The sequence below is a fragment of the Pristis pectinata genome, chromosome 31 (assembly GCF_009764475.1).
Source record: "Pristis pectinata isolate sPriPec2 chromosome 31, sPriPec2.1.pri, whole genome shotgun sequence".
NCBI classification, from domain to species: domain Eukaryota; kingdom Metazoa; phylum Chordata; class Chondrichthyes; order Rhinopristiformes; family Pristidae; genus Pristis; species Pristis pectinata.
In genome coordinates, this window is record NC_067435.1 from 3,686,488 (window position 1) to 3,712,731 (window position 26,244).

Below are 26,244 nucleotides of genomic sequence, written 5' to 3' on the forward strand. Positions count from 1 at the left end.
ACTTGGACAACCACACTAGCTAAGTTGTGTAGAGCAAGCTCCCACAAACAGCATGATGATTCATGGTCAAGGTGACCCAGGTTTGTCCTAGTTTGACTGTGGAGGCACATTGTACCATTGCCCTTATTGTGAGGTAATGTTCATGGCCAGCGCTTGTGAGTATGGATGGATGGGAGGGACTGTGCGGTGGCAGAGGAATGTTACCAGTTTACAGCCAAGAAGCTCACCAGCGCCTGAGGGAGGCTGAGGAAATTGGGCAAGTCCCCGTTAACCCTCACCAATTTTTATCGATGCCCCATAGAAAGCATCCTATCTGGATTCATCACGGCTTGATACGGCAACTGCTCTGCCTAAGACCGTAAGAAACTGCAGAGAGTTGTGGACACAGCTCAGCACATCATGGAAACCAGCCTCCCCTCCATGGACTCTGTCTACACTTCTTGTTGCCTTGGGAAAGCAGCTGACATAATCAAAGACCCCACCCACCCCAGACGTTCTCTCTTCTTCCCCCCCCCCCCAGTAGGGCAGAAGATACAAAAGCTTGAAAACACGCACTGCCAGTCTCAAGGGCAGCTTCTATCCTACTGTTATAAGACTCTTGAATGGACCTCTTGTATGATAAAGACGAACTCTTGACCTCACAATCTACCTCATCATGGCCCTTGCACCTCATTGTCTGCCTGCACTACACTCTCTCTGCAACTGTAACACTATATTCCGCATTCTGTTATTGATTTTCTCTTGTGCTACCCTGATGTACTTATGTTTTGAAATTATCTGTATGGATGGCATGCAAAACACTTTTTCACTGTATCTCAGTACATGTTACAATAATAAACCAATTCCAATTCCTCTACAATTCTTAGAGTCCTGACATTCATCATACATTCTTCTGCTTTTTTGCCCTCTCTAAGGTTAGTTTGTGACCAATAAAAGTCCTTGGCTCTTAGTCCTCCACTTTTCCACAGCTTCAGGGAATTAATGAGAGCTTTCAGTGTCCAGTCACTGCAACATCTACAGCCAGTATCTCAGGTCAACCTTATCAGTGAAGTTCACCGAGAGAGAGAAACCAAGTAACTTGCCTATGGGTTGTGAATCACTGTACGGGAACATAGCTCATAGAGGCCAAATATTTTTCACATTAATCACACAGTATCCTCTGATGAAGCTTCAATAAACAGGCGCTGAATCTAAGTAGAGACATCATGATAATGTCCTGAAGCTCTCACATTCAATTATAGGGTGGTGTGGTTCAGATTTAGAAATCGTACTGTGACTAGATAAATCAGTCCCATGTTAATGTCATTGACACACAGCCAAATTCAGCTCTGCGATCAATTGACAAAGCTTTAAAGTTGATCGTCACCTCAACAGCAACCCATACTGACCAATTCAGTGGGACCTCTCTGATTCACCAACTCACCACTTGACACCTTCCACTCTCTCTAACTTCACCTGGACGACTTCAATGGCCATGGGAAATGAAGTAAACACTGCCCTCAACGAAGAACTCGAGAGCCAGTGGCAAGGTTCCCTGGGTTTCAACAGCCTCGAAGGATAAGGGTGGCTCTCAACAGGATCTGAATGGAACACAGTCAGTGTGGCTACTTAAATCAAAAACCTCTGCTGCTTGTGAATGCGATAACCCAGGTCAAACATTGGACACATCATCACATCCTCCCTCAATACAAATTCAGTGGAGAGATTTTTGAGATAAACTCTCTCTCTGAAAAGGCCAAGGAATGCCTTGTGAATTCTGTGGGCAAGGGCGGAAACTGAGTTGGGCACAGTAATCTCCCACAAAGTAAAGTTGAGAACATCCGGTGTAAATCTGACTCTTAGAGACCAGAAGGTCCCAGCTTTAGGTTGTTGAGGCTCTCTGGGCCAGGTCTGGATGGTGCTTGAGTTGAGACAGCAGAGGCAAGCACCGAGGAAGTCCTCACTGCCGCACATCACACTGTGTAGAGCAGTGTAAGGGGGGCAGTTGGCAGCACAGGGGGCATCATGGAAATTACCCCTGCCAGCTGAAGCCAGCGCCAGTGCCTCAGCCCAGGACCTCACCATAGACCTCTACCAGATGAGCTCAATGCCTTCTCCATCCTTTATGAGCAGGAAAACAACATTCCACCAAGGTGTGTCCTTCCATCCCCCCCTCTGGCTCTTTCCTCACATCTCTGCGGCAGAAGTCAGATCTGCTTCCACAAAGGTAAACTCTCGGAAAGCAGCCGGACTTGATGGGCCGAATGGCCTAATTCTGCCCCTATATCTTATGGTCATAATCAGTCCCAAAGCCAGCTGCTCAGTGGCATTAACTGAATCTTTCAGGTCATTTGTGGCAATGCAACATTCAACCCAGTATGTGATTAGATAAACCGAAAGGTAGTGACATCACTTCAGCCCGAGTTAAGCAAACAGATGCCTTTTTTCACCTATGTCCCAGATCTGCTGCAGTGTGGCCCACTGTAGGCCTGGTATTGGAATGAAGCAAATCTCAATTCTACAGGTTTTAGAACATAGAACATGGAACTGTACAGCACAGGAAAAGGCCCTTTGGCCCACAATGTTGTGCCGAACCAATTCCACTAGTAATAAAATGCCCAACTAAACCAATCCCTTCTGCCTACACAATGTCTGTATCCTACCATTTCCCTCACATTCATGTGCTAACTTAGGAGCTTCTTGAACACCCCTATTGTATCTGCCTCCACCACCACCCCTGGCAGCATATTCCAGGCACCCACCACTCTCTGTGTAAAGAACTTGCTCCTCACATCTCCTTTGAATTTACGCCCTATCACCCTAAATGCATGCCCTCTGGTATTAGACATTTCAACCCTGGGGAAAAGATACCAGCTGTCTCCTCTATGCTCCTCATAATCTTATAAACCTCTATCAGGTCTCCCCTCAGCCTCCGCTGTTCCAGCGAGAACAACCCAAGTTTGTCCAACCTCTCCTCATAGCACATGCCCTCTAATCCAGGCAGCATCCTGGTAAACCTCTTTTGCACCCTCTCCAAAGCCTCGACATCCTTCCTATAATGGGGCGACCAGAACTGAACGTGATACTCCAGACGTGGCCTAACTAAAGTTTTATAAAGCTGCAGCATTACTTCCTGACTCTTGAAGACAATGCCTCAACTAATGAGGGCAAGCATGCCGTACGCCTCCTTTACTGCCCTATCAAACCTGTGTAGCCACTTTCAGGGAGCTATGAACTTGGACCCCAAGAACCCTCTGCTCATCAACACTGTTAAGGGTCTTGTATTAACAGTGTACTGTCTCCCAAGGTGCAACACTTCACATTTGGCCGGGTTGAACTCCATCTGCCATTTCTTTGCCCATATCTGTAACTGATCTATATCCTGCTGTATTCCTTGCCGGTCTTCTACACTATCCACAACACCACCAACCTTGGTATCATCTGTAAATTTACTAACACACCCGTGTACATTTTCATCCAAGTCATTTATATACATCACAAACATCAGAGGTCCCAGTATGGATCCCTGAGGAACACCACTAGACACAGACTTCCAGCTAGAATAAGTCCCATCGACCACTACCCTCTGTCTTCTACAGGCAAGCCAATTCTGAATCTAAACGGCCAATTCGCCATGCATCTTAATCTTCTGGGTGAGCCTCCCATGAGGGACCTTGTCAAATACCTTTCTAAAATCCACGTAGACAGCATCCACAGCTCTACCTTCATCAGTCACCCTCGTCACCTTGTCAAAAAAAACATTCAAGTTAGTAAGACACGACTCGCCCTGCACAAAGCCATGCTGACTGTCCATGAGTTTTCCAAATTAGGCCATGGGTTTTCCAAACACTCATAAATCCTATCCCGAAGAATCCTTTCCAGTAACTTCCCTACCACTGACATGAGGCTCACTAGTCTATAATTACCAGGATTATCCCTGTTTCCCTTCCTGAATAATGGAACAACATTAGCTACTCACCAGTCCTCCAGGACCTTGCCTGTGGCTAGAGAGGACATGAGAATATTGGTCAAGACCCCAGCAATCTCATCTCCCACCTCTCTCAATAACCTGGCATATATCCCGTCAGGCCCTGGGGACTTATCCACCTTAATGCTCTTTAACAGACCCAACACTACCTCCTCCTTTATGTCGAAATGCCCTGGCATATTACATGCTCCATACTGATCTCCCTATCCTCCACTTCCTTCTCCTTGGAAAATACTGATGCAAAGTACTCATTAATGACCTCACCCACATCCCCTGCTTCCAAGCACATGTTCCCTCCTTTATCCTTGAGTTGTCCTACCCTCTCCCTAGTTATCCTCTTGCTCTTGATGTATAGAATGCCTTGGGATTCTCTTTAATCCTACTTGTCAAGGACTTCTCATGGCCCCTCCTGGGTTTCCTACTTCCCTTCTTGAGTTCCTTTCTGGCTTCTTTATAATCCTCAAGTGCTCAGTTTGATCCTAATTTCCCAAGCTTTACATACTTTTCCTTTTTCTTCTTGACTAAATTCACCTCCTCTCTCGATATTCAAGGTTCCCTTCCCTTGCCATCCTCGTCCTTCCTTCTTACTGGAACATCCCTGTCCTGTACTCTGTGCAGTTGGTCTTTAAACAACCTCCACATGTCAGATGTGGACTTGCCCAAAAGCAGCTGTTCCCAATTAATTCACCCCAGTTCCTGCCTAATGTTCTTGTAATTTGCCCTGCTCCAATTTAATGCTCTCCCGCAAGGTTTTGTGGGTGAGTTGTCAATGGAGTAAGTGGCAATCATCAGGGAGTGCTAGTCTGGGACACATGGGGAGCGTTGGTGTAGGACGCAAGCGGAGTGTTGGTCTGGGACACACGGGGGGGGGGGGGTACTGATCTGGGATATACAGGGAGTGCTGGTCTGGTACACACGGGGAGTGTTGGTCTGGGACACAGGGGGAGTGCTGGTCTGGGACACACTGGGAGTGCTGGTCTGGGACACAGGGGGAGTGCTCATCTGGGACATACTGGGAATGTTGTTCTGGGACACACGGGGAGTGCTGGTCTGGGACACACTGGGAGTGCTGGTCTGGGACACATGGGGAGTGCTGGTCTGGGACACAGGGGGAGTGCTGGTCTGGGATACACGGGGGGGGCGTACTGGTCTGGGACGCACGGGGAGTGCTGGTCTGGGATAGGGGGAGTGCTGGTCTGGGACATACTGGGAGTGCTGGTCTGGGGCACACAGGGAGTGCTGGTCTGGGACACAGGGGGACTGCTGGAATAAACAATAGTGGGGGAACACTGGCAAACAATAAAGAGGGGGCGTGTGTAACTCCAATGGCGTTTCACCCGGGCCAATTTCCTGAGGGGTCCTGTGTATCTGAGGGGTGCTCCCGAACCCAGGAGGTCCCACAGAAGGTGCCGACATTTCTTTGCAGGAAGAGTCCAAACTCCGTGCCGTGGCGAATGATTATTGGACTGAACCACGCCAGGAATGTAACATTTAAACAATGGTGTTGGAAACCGGAGTAAAAGGCGGAGGAATAAATAGATCACAATGGGAGCTGGTAAACAACTGCCTGGACCCCAACCGATGCTAAACACTGGATACAAGAAAACTGTTGGAGATTACCATCATTTTATGACTCACCCGACAGACAGCGGCCAGCGAATGAAACGAAACGTGTTCCCATTTACCTGCCACTTTCTCAATATATAATATTTAGTTCCAACTTTCCACAAACTACGCCAAACTTCACGACTGTTCTTGCAATCCCCAAAATTGTTCTTTTTTAAAGAAAGGTTTATTATATCTCAAACTGACGTCGGACAGTGACTGAAAAGTTAAAGTTTAGGAACGTTCTTTGCATGAGGTCGTTGATTTTTTTTCCCCGCTCTTTTTAATGGAAGTTAAACTATTTCAAAAATAACAAGTGGTTACCCAGCGAGTTAGAGGCGGCTGGGAACCAGTCAGACGGCCGATCGGACCACTCCTTCAAAATGGATCTACCTGAGGGAATGTTGGACAGTGTTCAGTCAATGAATTAAACGGGGCCGGGAACTTGTTCCAGCGAATCGTCCGGATCGCGTTCGTTCGAATAAATCCAGAATGATTCCACTATAATCCAGAAATGTGTGGTTCGTTCATATTCGTTCCCTCCTCTTAGTAAATACATTTCATCGAGGAATATTGTAAATGATAACCCCGTATTGAAATTTACCAACCAAAACATGTTTCCTAAAGTTTCCTATAGCAACTAACAGCTCCAGAATAAAGCAATTTTTCTGTTGCTATCTAAGTTGTCATTGGTAGTGCAAATGAACGATTTCCCCCCGTCGCTATCGATTTTAGATCGGTCTTTTCCGCCCGTATTTTAGACCAATTTTCGATTTTACATGCTATTTCTCCCTATTTAAGAGTAAGCCAGTTTTGAAATTGGTGATAGCATTGCCTAACTAAAATCAGAATAAATCGAATAATTTTTTAAAAAAAGAGCTAAATACACTCCAAATGTTTATCACTGTTTAAATAATATTATGGCAATTGGACCAACATTGGATTCGAACCAGCAGTTACAATTCTGGAAAACGGCAGCAGAGAAAGAAGCCACAATTGCACTGACTCGATCGCATTCCGCTGTGGAATTCTAATTCATTTCCATTTCACAAGATCCGGCCTCAAACACTCCAGCGACATTCACGGTACGATCGCATGTCCAAGCAACCCCGTGTGCGCATTGAAATATTCCTTATCTGTTTCTCATCATACTCCTCATCTCTGTTCCATTCGCCGATTTAAAATTAAACCTTTGTTCGTGTTCACGCTCGTAAAATGTTTCACGCTTTTGGAAAATTGGATTAGATTGCCCGCTTAAACTCTGTTCTAGCGCTAAATTCCAAGCCTTTGAGGTTTTTCAATAACCCTCTAATTTCTGGAACCCGAAGCATAAAATCAATTTAAAATGTAAATTTCCTGTGATCGTGAGTGTTCTTTAATTTGCTCCATTGTAGGTAGATGTGGCATAATGGTACGTAACATCTAACAGTGAATATCTTGCAAAAACCCTCGGTGCTACGGTACATCCTGTTATGTTTCGGTGACACACATTAAATTACATAAAACATTGCAAGAAAGCCGCAAAATCAAGTGGTAAGATCTCAAACACTGTACAAAATCAGGTATATTATCACTGGCATTTGCCGTGAAATGTGGTGTTTTGTGGCAGCAGTACAGTGCAAGACATAAAAATTACTATAAGTTACAAAAATAAATAAATAGTGTAAAAGAGGAATAATGTGGTGGTGTTCATGGGTTCACCCAGGTTTTGAAGAAAAACATTCTTAAATTGGAAGTATTAGCACCGCAGCATCCGAGACAAGTAGAAGTAAATTGTTATAATTTCCACAGCACCTATTCAGGGAGCCAGGCAACAAAATGGGTTTCTTTTTAAATGCGGAGAAATAAGAACTTACATGTTCGTACAACTTAACGAGAGACAAGACCAATTGCTTGAAATATCTATTTTATGTAAAGTGCGCTGTCGGTTCTGTATCAAATTACGATATATTACCACAAAATAATCAAAAAAAAATAAGCTCACGTTGTCCGTATCTATAATTAAAACTATTCAATGAAATTAATTATAATTGTACAAAAATAGATCTTTAAATATACAAAAGTCAAACAAATGCGATTTAAAATATTTATTTGTCTGTTTACAATACATTTTATAAATATTTGGCTTATTTACATTAAGTTATATTATAGTTATTTACTGATTTATCTAATAAATCTGAAAGTATAAAACTAAATTTTCATCCTCAGGTTCCAGACTGGCTCCCAATGTCCAGAAATCCTCAGCTTGATGTAGATCTGTGGTTCTGCTTGCTGTGGGGAGCTGACAGGGCGAACTCTCTCAGAGCCCATCTCTCTCCCCGCCCTTCCCAACAAAACAATTTTAGTTTCACTCAATGTATATATTTAATAATTCATTTTACACATATATAGAGAGATAAATCTGATTTTATATAAATGCAATTATCAGATTTCAGTAGTTGAACCTGCACTCTGGCACTCACGCGAATTCCTGGTAACCTTAAACTTCGAATTGGATGCAGGAAATAGGGAGAGAAAGGGGGTAAAATACAGGAAACAAATTCTCCTCGAAGGACGTTTATAACCGGGACCGATTGACACAGGAGAATGGGAATAAAATTAATCGCCAGAACGTTGTCAAGACAAATTCAGAAAAACCAGAGACTCTGCAAGACTTTTTTTTAAATTTGCTTTTGAAGGAGATTATGGTAACTCACTGCTGGATCGCAAAGATAACGTGAGCGCGAAACTATATTATTGAGCATATATCTATATTTCTGATTAAAACTCCACTATTAAAGTCAGATTAGCTGTATTAATGTTTAAAGTACTGATTTAGCCCGATCAATTCTAAATCTTTGGGTCATTATATATCACAACATATATCCAGTGAAATAAATCTTGGAAATATTGTACGCAGATGTTATATAGGGTGGGGAGAGCTTGTTTGCTTCAGAATTCGGGTAAAGATTATGAATTATTCTCTCAATTTGAATTTGACTTAAACGTCTATGTTTCGAATTTGGGAGCTAAGTTTCTTATTTGAAGTATAAATGACGAACTGAGCCAAACGAAAGTTATATTTTGGATCATTCTTTACTCAAATACCCAGACCTAGCTTAACCGAGCTTTGAAGACCTTTGTAGATGGTGCTGAGACGGTCCCTCCCTGTAAAGTGATAGCTTCAAATTGCGAGCAGCCTGCCGTCTGTTTTATATTTACTTCTTCGCCGTAACATAACAGATTAGAGGGATGTTAATTAAATTCCAAAGTTTCTGGGTGGTTTCACAGTGTTCTTGCCTTACAGTCCGCTGATGGAAGAGGTTTTTTTAAGTAAAAAAAGAATACGTATAAAATTCCGAGCGATTTTGTTTGTTAGTCTGAAGTTTTACAACTTGCAGATGGCCGGATCTTTAACGAGACAACTGGTTACATATCGAATGCATCGAGACTTCAGCCGCTTCCCCACCCTCGACAACAACGTATTCCCCTACACTTTTCGGTCCTCCCTCATTCTCTCTCTCTCTCTCTCTCTCTCTCTCTCTCACACACACACACACACACACACACACACACACACACACACAGAGGAATACACACACACACACACACACGCACAAAACAGGAATACACACACACACACACACACAGGAATATACACACACACACACACACACACACACGCACAAAACAGGAATACACACACACACACACACACAGGAATACACACACACACACACACACACACATATATAAACACATAGGCACACACAGAGACAAACACATAAACACATGCACACACATACATGCACGTGCAAACATGAACACACATATACACACACAAACATACACACTCACATATAAACACACACACATGAACCGCCCCACACACATAAACTTACACGCACCTCCAAACACAGGCAGACACACACACACACACATAAACCCACACCCATACACACACACACACACACACACACACACACACACACACACACACTTTCTTATCTATTCCTTTCCTCTGCCTGTAACCTCCACATTGCTTATTTTGACTTAATTCTGGCATTTGGATGAATATCTGAAGGAAAAGAATTTTCAGGGATATGAGGCGATGGTGGGGATGTGGAAACAGTTGGATTGCTCTGACATGGAGATAGCATGAATTTGCTACACCGAATGGCCACTTCCATGCTGTGACAATTCTCTGATCTCTTAGCAAATTTTCCACTTTATTTGATATCCAAATTGCATTTTTTTTACAGATAGGCTTTAAGCTTTTGCAACTATGTCATTAGTTCCACTTTGTGCTATTGTATAATATATTTTCCATATCAGCATAGAAGGAAGCCATTCAGCCTGCTGCGTGGTGCCTTCCCGTCAGCCCCATACCCTGACTGATCTCCCTGTAACCACATAACTCATCAACTTACCTGCCACCCATCCACACTTGGTGCAGTTTACAGGAGCCAGTTAGCTCATCAGCATATCTTTGTGGTGTGGAACGAAACTGGAGCACCCGAGGGGAAACCCACGCGGTCACAGGGAGAACGTGCAGACTCCACAAAGACAGCGCCCAAGGTCGGGATCGAACCTGGGTCACTAGAGCTGTGAGGCAGCAGCACTACCTGCTGTATCACTGTGCCAATGGTATATACACACAGCGTTGGAATACCCCAATCATAAATAGAGTCATTTCCCAAATTGAATTGATGTGTAGAAAATAATTGGCAAAAGAATTGAAAAAAAAATTGGATGTGAAGGGGAAATGAGGAGAACTTTTCTACACGTAGTGAGTAGTGGAGATCTGGAATTCATTGGCTGGAAAGAGCAGTGGAAACAGATCCATGAGTAAAGTTCAAATGGGAGCTGGATATGACATTGAAAAGGGGAAAGTAGCAGTGCCGCAGGGAAAAGGCAGGGGAGGGGATTAATTAGATGGACCGTTCAAAGAATTGCCTTGGTGTGATAGCATATACAGTATATGCATCCTGACTGTGTATTTGTGTGTGTGTGTGTATATATATATATATATATTTTAATTTTACCATGTGTTAATGTCCTACTATAATACTATAATTGAACCCAGCGACCCGGGTTCAATTCCCGCTGCTGCCTGTAAGGAGTTTGTACGTCCTCCCCGTGTCTGCGTGGGTTCCCTCCGGGTGCTCCGGTTTCCTCCCACATTCCAAAGATGTCCAGGTTAGGAGCTGTGGGCACGCTATGTTGGCGCCAAAAGCTTGGCGATACTTGCGGGCTGTCCCCCAGTACATTCTTAGCAATGCAAAAAGATGTATTTCACTGTGTGTTTTGATGTACATGTGACTAATAAATAAATATCTATCTATCTATCATTATGCAAGCTGTCATGGGTAGTTTGCTGTTTTACCTCCTTGTGCACACGCAGAGGTGTCTCATTCTAGGGAAGGTGGAGAATGTCCCAGTTTATAAAATTATATTTGAAGTGGCAGAAAATGGCAGCGCTGACATCTCTCGTCTTTAGAAGTAGACAGGACCACCGATAATGCACTTGCTGTGAATTAGTGTATTCCCTAGCTCACCTCAAGCAAAATGGAACAGGATAGACTTCATACCATTATCTAGGATGCTAGACATTCATCCTTTGCATTTTGTATGGGAATAAAATGAGAAATCGTGCCTCTACAGCTGTACTCTGCTCAATTGCTACCTGTCCACTGTCTGCTGAGGTAATCTTACGGCTGACTCATTCCTCTTAGGAATCTGCCAACTTTAAAAAAAATGTAAGTCACCCCTAAAAGAACAGAAGAAATAAGCTTCAGAAAAACCATTGAACCTCCATATGTTGCAATGCTGCCACTCCGTTTGAAAGTCTCTGCCCCCCACCCATTCGGCATCGGATCACACACAACATTTCTCTCACACACTTTCATTGTTGCTTTATATACTGTCATACAAATACATGTGTGAGTGTGTGTGTATTATATATTGGTGGTTTATCAAATATAAACCCCATTTGAAATCAAGTGCATAACTCACAACCACAAAGAATGAGTGAACCATGCAGTTCTGACTCCCTGAGGTCACTTTTTCCCTCTCCTGTGACTCCCAGGATGATTCCTATTTATTGGCGCGTCTTGGAAGTTAAACAGAAATGGAGCAGTGAGCACTGGAGACCTGGAATAAAACAGATACTGAAAAAATGTATCAGCAAGTTAATCAGGATTAGTGATGGCAAAAATACAGACTGCTGGAAAGACTCAGCAGGTCAGGCAGTAACAGTCTTCAACCTGAAACATTAGTTGTTTCTCTCTCCACAGATGCTGCCTGACTTGCCGAGTCTTTTCCAGAATCTGCACATGGACCTGTTGACAAGACAGACTGGTACCTGAACGTGCCTGGGACTTGCCCTCCAAGCCACACACCATCCTGACTTGGAAATATATCGCCGTTCCTCCACCGTCGCTGGGTCAAAATCCTGGAACCTCCCTCCCTGACAGCACTGTGGGCACACCCACACCTCCAGGACGGAGGAGGTTCACGAAGGCAGCTCACCACCACCTTCTCAATGGCAGCTAGGGAGGGGCAATTAAATGCTGGCTCAGCCCGCGAAGCCCACATCCCTAGAATCAATATAAAAAAACCTAATGCTGAGCTTCAGTCAGGTTAGGCATGAATCTTTCTTCCCCAGTTCTGACATAAAGTAGTCAGTCTGAATCATGGCCAGTCCACAGGCCATCTCTCCACGGATGTTACTGCCATGCTGAGTGTTTCTGGCATTTTCTGTTTTTATTCCTGTCTTCATGTTTTCTCCATGCCAGAACCTAAAACACACCAGCTTCTGTCGATAATTTACAGTACTCAGAACACACATGCAAAGTGTAAGCTTGGACAGCCAGGTCTGAGGGAACATTGGCTCTTTCACTGACGTGTGCTGGAGGATGCACATGATATTAAATAGCCAAACACAAAGGTTCCCGACCCTCCTGGCCCACAACACAACTCCACGCCCACTCCAGCCCAGCTAATCAACATCCACAATGGCAGCCAAAGCAAACAACCAGCCAAAGCAAACAACCAGCCAAGGCAAACAACCAGCCAAGGCAGACATGGATGAAGAGATTCATCACAATCTCCAGTTGCTGAACTTTCTGCCAACTGAGGAAAGGAGTGCTCAAAGGCAAAACCTTTAAACTGTGTACAACCCAACATCAGGTGTACAACTCAACACATGGTGTACAACCCAACACACAGTGTACAACCCAACACATGGTGTACAACCCAACATCTGGTGTACAACCCAACACACAGTGTACAACCCAACACACAGTGTACAATCCAACACCAGATGTACAATCCAACGCACAGTATACAAACCAACACACAGTGTACAACCCAACACAGTGTACTATCCAACACATAGTGTACAATCCAACACAAGGTGTACAACCCAACAGGGTGTACAACCTAACACATGGTGTACAACCCAACACACGGTGTACTATCCAACACATAGTGTACAACAACCCAACACGATGTACAACCTAACGCATGGTGTACAAACCAACACAAGGTGTACAACCCAACACACAATGTAAAATCCAACACATGGTGTACAGTCCAGCACACAGTGTACAATCCAACACATGGTGTATAAGCCAACACATTGTGTACAATCCAACGCATGGCGTATAATCCAACACATGGTGTACAGTCCAGCACATGGTGTACAATCCAACACAAGGTGTACCATCCAACAGTACCAACCCTGAGGACCTGTGCGCTGACAGATACACAAGACATCTGTGCATAGTGGGAAACAGACGGAGAGGTTCAGGCTGCACAGGATACAATGGAGCTGCAGGTAGTGCTGCTGTCTCACAGCTCCAGCGCCTCGGGATCAATCCTCACCTCCCAGTGCTGTCTGTGTGGAGTTTGAACGTTCTCCCTGTGACCATGTGAATTTCCCCCGGGTGATCCGGTTTCCTCCCACATCCCAAAGGCACCCAGGCAGGTTAACTGGTCCCATGTAGGTTAATGAAGAAGGTGACGGACAAGTGTGTGAGAGAATAAATAGCCCGGGCACAGGGAAATAAGGAGGGGTGTGTATGGGACTGCTGGGATTGTGCCCCCCCCGGGATCTAGCAGTGGACATGATTTGCTGAATGGCCTCTTTCTGTGTGGCTCTAAATTAATGAGGAAGTGACCAGGAGGGAGAGGAGGGAGAGGAGGGAAGGGGAGGGAGAGGAGGCACCCAGTTTTCCTCTGGAAGCTCGTTTACACAAAGTTGTTGCAGATACACCAGGGAACGGGAACATTAACCTTTCGGCTCCCTGCCTTGGAATAAAAAAACATCCTTCAGTGTGTAACTCAGGCCGGAAGGCAGGGTTTGGCTGGGATTAAAATCCCGTGCATTGCCTACGATACAAACCCGGACCACAAAGTGCAGTCCCAGCTTGGGCAGTGCAGGAGACCCGGGGCAATGACAAACTGAGGCATCACCTTTCTCCACAATGCCCTGTTTACCCACCCTGAGAGAACGGTACAACACAATGAATGCATTCCTTCCACTGTGCCTGCACTGTGGAAACAGTAAATTGTCTCAAATAATCCAGTGAATGGTGTTCCACTAAGCCAGCGTTTACCTCAAGTGTGACGGTGGCCAGCGGGCCGTCCAACCCATGTGCTACCTGTTGAAGTGGCTCAGGTGCCCTCAGTGTTTGCCCGGTGCCCTCAGCCCAGAGAGACACCTCTTGTAAGTTCCTGCCCTCAGTCAGACTTGTCTGACACTCACCTGATCTGGAAGCAATTATTGTCCCGTGAAATGTTTTGAGATATTTAATTTTTATTTCGCTTCCCCCCACCCCCCACCCACCCCTTGACAAACCGGTTTCACTTACAACCAAAAAAAAAGCAAAAATAAAGCTGCAGATGCTGGAAAATTCTGGAAGCACTCAGCAGGTCGGGCAGCCACCAGCAGAGGGGGGAAACAGTGACTCAGACCATCAGAATACCAGGAAAGGCCACGGGACTGAAATATCAGCCCTCTCGCCCTTCGCCGGTTCTGCTTGAACGGCTATTTCCAAATATCTTATTTCACTTCTGACCCACTGAATGTGTTGTTTTCTCCTGTCCCAGAGAGAGAGGACAATAACTCCCCTGCCTATCACTGTCCCTTACCTGCATCTATCACCTCCCTGTGCCCACCCCACCTCCCCTCTTTTGTCCACCTATCACTGCTCTGCTTTTCCCTCCTATATATTGGGCTTCCCCTTTTCCTATCTTCAGTCCTGAAGAAGGGTCCTGACCCGAAACGTTGACAGCCTGCTTTTCTTCACGGATGCTGCCTGGCCTGCTGAGTTCCTCCGGCATCATTGTGTTTTTCACCCAGATTCCAGCATCTGCTGTCCTTTGTTTCTCTTCTGTCACGAGTCATAGAGCTATACAAGACACAGGAGATTCTACAGATGCTGGAATCTGGAGCAACACACACAAAGTGCTGCAGGAAGTCAGCAGGTCAGGCAGCATCTATGGAGGGAAATAGTCGATGTTTGGGGTCGAGACCCTTCATCAAAACTCACTATAACATAGAGTTATACAACATCTAGTCGTCCCATTATAGGAAGGATGTGGAGGCTCTGGTATTGGAATTGGAATTGGTTTATTATTGTCACTTGTACAGAGGTACTGTGAAAAACTTGTCTTGCATACCATTCATACAGATCAATTCATTACACAGTGCGTTGAGCTAGTACAAGGTTAAACAATAACAGAATGCAGAATAATGTGTCACAGCTACAGAAAGTGCAGTGCAGATAGACAATAAGGTGCAAGGTCATGACGAGGTAGATTGAGAGGTCAAGAGTCCATTTTGTCGTACTAGGGAGAGGTTTACCAGGATGCTGCCTGGATTTGAGGGCATGTGCTATAAGGAGAGGTTGGACAAATTTGTTTTCTCTGGAGCTGCTGAGGCTGAGGGGAGACCTGATAGAAGTTTATAAAATTATGAGAGGCATAGATAGAGAAGACAGTCAGAATGTTTTTACCAGGGTCAAAATGTCTAATACTAGAGGGTAAGTATTTAAGGTGAGAGGGGGAAATTTCAAAGGAGATGTGTGGGGCAAGTGTTCTACACAGAGAGTGGTGGGTGCCTGGAATGCACTGCCAGGGGGGTGGCAACTTAGAATTAATTAATTCTTGCCTTTACAGTTCTGGTGAAAAGTCTTCACCTGAAATGTTGTAATTATAATTGGTTTATCATTGTCACATGTACTGAGGTACAGTGAAAAAAACTTTGTTTTGCATGCCATCCATACAGATCATTTCAGCACATCAGTGCATCGAGGTGGTACAAGGGAAAGGCAAGAACAGGATGCAGAATAAAGTGTTACCGTTACAGAGAGAGTGCAGTGCAGGCAGACAATAAAGTACAAGGCCATAATGAGGTAGATGTGAGGTCTGTTTCTACTGGTGATTGAACACACTCCATTTGCTTGGATGAATGCAACTCCGACAACAACTTAACATCTTTGACACCATCCATGAGAAAGTAGCCCCATTGATTGGCACATCATTCACATCCCCACCCCTCCCTGCCAAACATTCTCTCCCCACACCACTGGTTGCTTCAACCTCCCAAACCCACGACCATTAAGAGCAAAGATTTCAGAGCAGAAAACAGACTGCTGGAGGAACTCAGCGGGTCAGGCAGCATCTGTGGAGGGAAATAGAGAGCTGACACTTCAGGCTGACCCTTCATTTCAGGTTCCCTTTCAAAGTCATTAGGTCTAAATCCTGGAACTCCCTCCCCAACAACATTGACCATAAGACCACAAGATATAGGAGCAGAATTAGACCATTTGGCCCATCAAGTCTGCTCTGCCATTCAATCATGGCTGGTTTACTTTTCACCCCCATTCTCGTAGCCCTTAACCCCTTTACCACTCAATCTCTGCCATAAATACGCCCAATGACTTGGCCTCCACAGCCCTCTGTGGCAACGAATTCCACAGATTCACCACCCTCTGGCTGAAGAAATTCCTCCTCATCTCAGTTCTGAAGGGACATCCCTTTACTCTGAGGCTGTGTCCTCGGATCCTAGACTCTCTCATTGATGGAAACATCCTCTCCACGTCCACACTATCCAGGCCTTTCAGTATCCAGTAGGTTTCAATGAGATCCCCCCTCATCCTATTGAACTCCATCGAGTACAGGCCCAGAGATATCAAATGTTCCTCATATGTTCCCCAAATTGTTACAATTTTTTCCCCATCAAGTATTTATCCAAGTATCTTTGATTTCCACTATGGAATCTGCTTCCAGCATCCTTTCTGAAAGGGAGATAAACATATTTTTCTGATCTCCATTTCAATAAACTCGACTTGACTTGACTCCATTTCCAGTACTTTTGCCACCTCAAATTGACACTCTCTAGTTCCCCACCCTTCTACTACTCTAGATAGATTCTTACTTATTGAACTAAACACTTAGGATTTGAAAGAAACATCTGGGGCAACAAGTTCCACAGATTCACCACCGAAGCATTTACTCTGTTTCTCTCTCCACAGATACTGTCTGACCTGCTAGTATTTTCAGCATTTCATTTTAAATTCAAATTGCCAACATGGGCAGTATTTGATTTTTGGTTTCTGAAGCCTAGTCTACATTGCACGTTAGCTTATTTTGCTTTTAACTGTGTTTACCTCTCAATAAATGTTCAGAGTACACCAAAGGGGTGGGGGGGGGGTGGGGGGTGGGGGGGGGGTGGGTGAGTGGAAGAATTCTGCCCTTGCACACAGGAAAATAATCTCGAAGTTCAACATAACACTTGTGTTTAATTGTGCCTGAATGCTTTCCACAGAACCCAATAAATGGAACAAACAGATGTTTGCATTTGGACAAGCCTAGTAACTCGATAAAATTGCCCTCATTTCGTGCAAAACTTTTAAGTATTTAAAGAGAAAATTGTAAACACTATAAAAGGCGCAAATGCTGGAAATGCTCAACAGGTCCAGTCAGGCAACATCTTAAAGGATCCCATCTATCACCAGTGGCTCAGTGAGAAATGTGCAAGCTTCTGGTTTGGAAGATTATATGTTCAAATTCCAAAGCAGGAGACTTAAGTCAAAAATCTAGCCTGAGAATCCAGTCATAAAAGGGTAGGCGGGCAAGGGAGGTGGGGATGGAACTATTAGAGGCAGTGTCTGTCAACTGCTGGCCCTCATGTGGGAATCCAAAGATCTTGCATCACCTGATGAAATCAGAAAAGTTCCCATTGGTGATCTGTGGCCAATATTTACTTCCTTAATCCAACTTTACTGGGGGATAAAATCAATCAGACCCAAACCGAAAGATCACTGCTATGAGGAAAAATTTTGTGGATGTTATTTGCATGAATATCCTCAAAGTCAAAGTCGAGTCTATTGTCACATGCACAAGTACATGAATGCACAGGTGCAATGAAAAACTTACTTGCAGCAGCATCACAGGAACAGAGCATCAGATAAGCAGCATTCACAAGAAAAACATAAACATAAACTGTACACAATTTTTACAAGAAAGAACACAATTAGAACAAAAGGAAAGTCCATTGTGGTGCAAGTGGTCAAAGTGGTCACAGTGTTGTTTTACTGAGGCAGTGATTAGGGTTGTGCCGGTTGGTTCAAGAACCGAATGGTTGAAGGGAAGTAGCTGTTCCTGAACCTGGTGGTGTGGGACTTCAGACTTCTGCACCTCCGGCCCGATGGTAGCTGCAAGAAGATGGCATGGTCCAGATGGTGGGGATCTTTGATGATGGATGTTGCCTTCTTGAGGCAGCGCCTTCTGTAGACACTCCCGATGGTCGGGAGGGATGTGCCCTTGATGTATTGGGCTGAGTCCACTACTCTCTGCAGCTTCGAATATTCCTGTACATTCAAATTGCCGTACCAGACTGTGATGCAACAAGTTAAGATGGTCCAAAGACATTTATTATTGTCACTCTTAAGAGTCTCAATGTAAAGGTTGACACTCATGGAATTAAGAAAAATTAGCTTTTAAAATCTTTGATAAAATCTTTGATAAAATCTTTAACTTGCACTTACACTGCAGTGCTTTGAATTAGAGAGTGAGAAGAAAGAAGGTGATAAATGAAAATAAAGTAACTGCAGATGCTGGAAATTGGAAATAAAAACAGGAAATGCTGGAAACACTCAGCAGGTCAGGCAGCATCTGTGGAGAGAGAAACAGAGTTAGTATTTTACACTTCAGGTCAAAGACTCTTCATTAGGAGAATGCAAATACCTCTCCACAATCTGACAGATCCAAAGACAATTCATAAAATAAGTTTAAGTAAAGCTCCCACGATCAAAATGTTCTAAAGATTTCCTTTCCAATAATTTGGCATAAAAAATTGGTTCACATCCAAAAGGATATCCGTACATTTTAGGGGAAGTTTATCAGCTGGGAGAAAGGTAAGATTCCCACCTGGGGTTTCCAAATTTTTCCAATCACCCTCCAGGAATCTCAAGAGGAAGAGAGAATCCTAAAATATAAATTTATATTTATATATATATTTATACACTTTATCACTTTCTTTGAAGACTTTTACTAGTAATTAAAATGTTGGCTGGTGCGTTGGGTTGGAAGGAGGAAGTCATGGTTGACGTCGCTGGCTTACACCCAACTGGAGTTGGCAATCCTCAATAGAGCTCCTCCTGCTCTGAAGATGTTTATTTTTGTTCTGACACTGACTAAACAGAACCAGTTTGTCATTTATCCTTCAAGTGTGAAGAGTTGGGCATAGATCACTGTTCAAATGGGCCAAGCTACATGAGCAAGGGAAGATGGATTATTTCCATTCACACTCACACATATGGGCCTGCAGCTGTTGCCATGGTTACTGAGGCGCTCAGGTATTGCCCCAAACACGTCATTTCCAACAGTTATGGAAATAGTTAATCTTGTTCAGATTGATGTTTATTCAACTTGTGTTACATTGCAGGTGATGGAGATCAGCTCACAAAGGTATAAAATTCTTCATTCAGACACACTGTTCTGACCCAACATATAATTCGCTCAGCTCTGCTAACTTAATAGTATCTAAAGAGCCCCCACATTTATAAACTAACTGTCCCAAATCCAATTTAAAATTGGGAGCCTAGATGGAGTGTTACAGTGAGTCTATGGGCGTAAATGTTTGGGTGTGAAAGAGAGGTAGACAGACCAAGGGTGAGTCGTCAGTGTGTAAGAGAGAGTATGTGGGAGGGACTGTGTCTGAGAGAGTGGGGAGAGACCAGAGGTGAAAGCATCTTATGTTCTCTTACCAGGATGGTCGTACCAGTGAATGTGCGCAGGTGTCAGAGAGTGAGTGGCTGTGTGTCACAACGGACGGCAGAAGCTGGAATCTGGAGCAATACAAAAAGCTCTGGAGGAACTCAACGGGTCAGGCAGCATCCGTGGAAGGAAATGGAGAGTCAATGTTTCGGGTGACCAAAACGCTGACTGTCCATTTCCCTCCATAGATGCTGCCTGACCTGCTGAGTTCCTCCAGTGCTTTTTGTGTTGAGTAATTGTGTGTGTATATGAGAGAGAGCGAGAGAGAGAGAGACAAAGTAAACTCGTTAGACATTGACCCTAACACTTTCTACCCTGTGTGGTTCAGGCTAGTGTCTCTGGTGATTAACCTATTGCCAAACCACATTCACAATTCAACCAGAACCTTCTGTTCAGCAAACCCTACAACATGAGTGAGAGGCCAGGGATGACAGTATTTACCTACCAAGTGATAAAGGCAATTTGCTGCATTTCGTAGTCATTATTCTGGCCCTTTTGACTTGACATTAATTCAGCTGGAATTTTATTAAGTTAAATTATGAGACACTGGAGACTGTCATGTGAACCAAATCCAGCTCAGATTTCTCAATGAATATCTCCTCTAACTCAGAATCAGAATCAGATATATTATCACTGACTTAGATGACATGAAATTTGTTGTTTTGCAGCAGAAGTACAGTGCAGAGACATAAAATTACTATAAATTACAAAACTAAATAAATAGTGCAAAAAGAAAGGAATAACAAGATAGTGTTCAAGGACTGTTCAGAAATCTGATAGCAGAGGCAAAGAAGCTGTTTCTGAATCGTTGAGTGTGGGTCTTCAGGCTCCTGTACCTCCTCCCCGATGGAAGAACAAGAAGAGAACATGTCCCAGATGGTGAGGGTCCTTAGTGATGGATGCTGTTGTTGGCCCAGTGTGAATTAAAACTGGATAGACCCAAACCATCTTTAAGGTTGGTGATGCTCCTGAGTATATATTGATGATAAGAAGAAAAATAAATAATTGGAGTGAATCTGCGATCGGATCTCTAATCGGATCTTTGATGAACCCATCCTTAATCACAGCTACAGAAATGGGGTACAACTGACTCAAAGAAAAGTTGGGTTCAATGCAATACCCTTTCTACTGTTCTAACAACTTGCATTTATATAGCATTTTTAGTGTGGTAAAATATCCCAACATGCTTCATTGAAATGTTATCAAATAAAATTTGGCACAGAACCCATAAGTGCAATATTTTCCCTTTTTTTACTTTGCACACAACTGCTGTGAAGGACAAAGCAATGGCCCAACTTTATTCCCTATAAATTCATTTAAGACCTCCATAAAAAGTTAGTGTGACTGAGTTGTGAGTGTGGGGCAGTGGAGAAAGGGAAAGAGGACAAAGAGCAGGGGAAAAGAAGCGGGGAGAGAGAGAGAAAAGGGGGAGAAAGGAAGAAGAGAGAGAGGGGGAAGATAGAAAGGGGGAAAGAAGGGAAGGAGAAAGAGAGAGAGGACAGGGGAGAGAAAGGGGAGAGAAGAGAGAAAGGGGAAAGAAAGCAAGGGAGGAAAGTTGGTGAGAAAGAGAGGCAGAATGGTTTGAGGAAGAGAGAGAGAGGGAAAGAGGGAAAGAGAGAGAGAGAGAGATGGACAATGAAGTGAACAAAATGTAAGAATTGTCATTTGAAGTTTAGAGATTCTCAGCAGTTTCACACTCCTGTGACATCTATTACTTTCTTCCTGATATACTTCAGTAACAGGAGCTCCACCCCCTGTGTCCCAGAATCTTAAAAACATCGCAGAAACCCTCAATGTTCTTCACAGCATGAGAAGGGCAGGGTTCTGTGTGTAGGGCTGTTGCAACCAGAGTTCTATACAGCTGCAACATCACCTCGCGGCTCTTGAACTCAGTACACCCACTAATGGAGGCTAACACTCCATACACTTTGCTAACAACCCTATCGACCTGCTCAGCAACCTTGAGGGATCTATGGACGTGGACCCCAAGATTCCTCTGTTCCTCCACACTGCTAAGAGTCCTGCCATTAACCTTGTATTCTGCCTTCAAATTTGATCTCACGAAGTGTATCACTTCACACTTTTCCGGATTGAACTCCATCTGCCACTTCTCAGCCCAGGTCTGCATTTCATCAATATCCTATTGTAATCTACAGCAACCTTCTACACTATCCACAACACCACCGACCTTTGTATCATCAGCAAACTTACTAATCCACCCTTCCACATCCTCATCCAAGTCATTTATAAAAATCACAAAGAGCAGAGGTCCCAAAAATGCCTCTGATCTGCCCAAAACATGCTGGTTTTCCATTGCAAGGAGCAGCCCACCACTAAATGCTGTCGACTGGCATATTCCAAGGTTCAGGAATGTATGCTGAGGGATGCACTGAAGCTCAGTGAAGCTACACAAAGACTCTGTGGGAAAAAGCCTCAGTTCAGGCCCTCCTGTCATTGTACTACCAGGGTTTAGGACAAGAAATTCAGGCTTAGGACAAAGCTTCTTCCTCATTGTGATCAGGTGGATGCCATCTCCCTGGCCCTACACTCATCTCTGGAGCATCTGGACAGTGAAAACACCTACGTTAGACTATTGTTTATTGACTACAGCTCTGCCTTCAATACTATAATTCCAAGCAAAATCATCACCAAACTCCAAGACCTGGGACTCAACACCTCCCTCTGCAATGGGATCCTTGACTTCCTGACCAACAGACTGCAATCGATAAGGATAGGCAGCAACACCACCATGATTATCCTCAACACCGATGTCCCACAAGGCTGTGTTCTTAGCCCGCTACTCTACTCCCTATGTATTCATGACTGCGTGGCCAGATTCTGCTCTAACTCTATCTACAAGTTTGCAGATGATACCACTGTTGTGGGCCATATCTCAAATAACAATGAGTCGGAGTACAGGAAGGAGATAGAGAGCCTAGTAACATGGGGTCATGACAGCAACCTTTCCTTCAATGTCAACAGAACAAAAGAGCTGGTCATTGACGTCAGGAAGGGGGTGGTGTACAATCTCCTGTCTACATCAATGGTGCTGAGGTCGAGAGAGTTGAGAGCTTCAAGTTTCTAGGAGTGAACGTCACCAATAGCCTGTCCTGGTCCAACTACATAGATGTCACGGCCAAGAAAGCTCACCAGCACCTCTACTTCCTCAGGAGGCAAAAGAAATTTGGTGTGTCTCCATCGATCCTCGCCAATATTTATCGATGCACCATAGAAAGCGTCCTATCTAGATGCATCGCAGCTTGGTATGGCAACTGCTCTGCCCGTGACCACAAGAAACTGCAGAGAGTTGTGGACACAGCTCAGTACATCACAGAAACCAGCCTCCCCTCCATGGACTCTGTTGATACTTCTCACTGCCTTGGTAAAGCAGCCAGCATAATCAAAGACTCCACTAAGCCAGGACATTCTCTCTTCTTCCCTCTGCCATTGGGCAGAAGATACAAAAGCCTGAAAGCACGTACCACCAAGCTCAAGGACAGCTTCTGTTATAAGAATATTGAACGGTCCCCTAGTACGATAAGATGGACTCTTGACCTCACAATCTACCTTGTTATGACCTTGCACCTTATTGTCTACCTGCACTGCTCTTTCCCTGTAACTATAACACTTTATTCTGCAGTCTGTTATTGTTTTACCTTGTACTACCTCAATGCACTGTGTAATGAATTGATCTGTACGAACGGTAAGCGAGACAATTTTTTCACTGTACCTCGGTACAAGTGACAATAATAAACCAATACCAATTCCAGGAGCTTAAACCGACCTGAATAACCCTAACATTGCCTCGAATATCTAATATCATTATGTTTATTTTGTTGTGTAATTTACATTAATTTAAGTTTATGTTAACTTATGTTTGCCATGTTTGTAATGTACTGTGCTGGTGCTGCAAAAGCTAACTCTCATGGCATTTATCCCCTGGGTATGTATGCCTATGACAATAAACTTGAAGAAATGAACATAAAAGAAGAATTAATTTGATGCTGATAATGATGTAAACTGTGGAAGTAAATGGAATGATATTTCACCATTCACAATACAAAGCACTGTATCATATATTTGCATGTTTTATGAATAAAGTATTTCTTTCCCTGGATGGAGACCTCCTGGCAGTTAGAGGTGAGAAAGTAGGATATCAGAAATATATGGCTCCAAGAATCACCTCGTATATGTCAGGAAGAGTTTCACTCTTTTTCTTTCACAGAAGGAAGGAGGGCAATGTGTGCAAATAAGTACTTTATCATCTGTGCATAATTCTGCACACACATGCAATCCAAGAATCTCTGATGTATATGATACACCTTTAACAGCATTCAATATTTCCCATGTCCCACTCTGACCAGTTAAGAGGGGCAGCAGGATGGTGCAAACATCAGTGCTGCTGCCTCACTGCTCCAGGGACCTGGGTTCAATCCTGGCCTTGGATGCTGTCTGCTTGGAATTTGTACACTCTCTCCATGGCTGCACAGGTTTCCCCTGTCTCCTCTGGTTTCGTCCCACATTCCAAAGATGTGCTGGCAGGTTATTTGGTTGTTGTAAGTTACCCTTAGTGCAAGTTAAAGGCAAAACAGGGGAAGTTGATGAGCATGTGGGCACTAAGCATAGAAGTTGGGAGGTTATGTTGCAGTTGCACAAGGAGTTGGTGAAGCTGCATTTGGAATATTGTGTTCAGTTTTGGTTGCCCTGCTATAGGAAAGATGCCATTAAGCTGGAAAGAGTGCAGAGGAGACTTCCGAGGATGTTGCCAGGACTCAAAGGACTGAGTTATGAAGAGTGGTTGAGTAAGTTGGGACTTTATTTACTGGAGCGTAGGAGAATGAGGGGTGATGTATAAAATCATGAGAGGTAGAGACAGGGTGAATGCGCACAGTGTTTTTCCCGGTGTTGGGGAATCAAAAACTAGAGGATGTAGGTTTAGGGTGAGAGAGATTTAATAGGAACCTGAGGGGCAAATTTTTCACCCAGAGGGTGGTGTGTATGTGGATTGAGCTGCCAGAGGAAGTGGTTGAGGCAGGTACATTAACAACATTTAAAGGCACTTGGACAAGTACATGGATAGGAAAGGTACGGAGGGATTTGGGCCAACGGCAGGCAAATGAGACTAGCTTAGATGGGAATTTTGGTTGGCATGGACAGGTTGGGCCAAAGGGCCTGTTTCTGTGCTGTATGACTCTGTGACTCGATGTGTTGGAGAGGATAAATGTCACGGGTACAGAAAAATAGGAAAGGTGGGAGTGGGACGAATAGGCTTGCTCTCCTGGAGGCCAGCATGGAGCTACAGGCCAAATTGCCTCCTTCTACATTGACAATGTATGAAATAGGAGTAGAACAAGTGGCACTTTGAGCCGGCTGCTCCATTCAATGCCTGGTCCAAACTTGGCCTCAACCCCACTGCCATGACGTTAACCCAGTGTTTTTTTTTATTACTATTCTCAACGTTTATTAGCTAAAAGCACTACAAAAAGGACAACTGGTGTCAATACACTACAACTAATACAGAAAAGAAGAAACTAAGCAACTACATAACTACAGTAGATAATGCAAATTAATACTAACGAAACACACATGCAACACTACACCCGCTAATGCAACATGCAACTCTTCAAATAAGAGTCTCGTTCATACCATCCACGACACATGCGATCCCCTGAGGGGCCCGCCGAGCGCAGAACTCAACCAGGGTGCCCGCGGAGACCGCGTGCTCCCATTAACCCAGTGTTACTGCACTGAAAGCCTCAAAGGGACAAACATGACTATCTGTTTGTTACTACAGAACACACTCAACGCCGTCAACATAAGTTATCAAAGTTCTAAACACCAAAATAAAAAAAAGCAAGTCCACAGACTTGAATCCAACGTAGTCACACCCCAGAAGGTTAATCCGTTTTTTTTAAGACAGAACTGCTGTGTATTTACAACATTTTCTGCTTTTATGAGCAATCTGACATTCAGAAAAAGGGAACATGTAAAAGGAACACACAACAATTGGCCTGGGGATAATAAAATATAAAGTGCACTGTTACAGAATTTATAATTTTTTACATACTTCCGAGAATCGCTTTAACCAGACCCCAAACCATGTCAGCTCTGCAATAATCTCATTGTTCCGTGCATCAGTGAACAGTATGCCTTTAGTGAGATCAGTAAAACTCAGAGTGAACAAATTTGACTTTAATTGGAAAGGCCAAACAGTTAATACAGAGACCCAGAGCAACTTCATGCATGGTTTTCACCACGTCCTGAATCTAATTCTAAGATTAGGCCTCTTAAAAGAAATGCACTTTTTCAATTTTTTGTCTGTTATTTTCTCTTTTAGCTCGTAATTTTTATAAGAAAAGGAGACTTAAAATTAATAGTTATTTTAAAATTGAAGACAGCTCCAG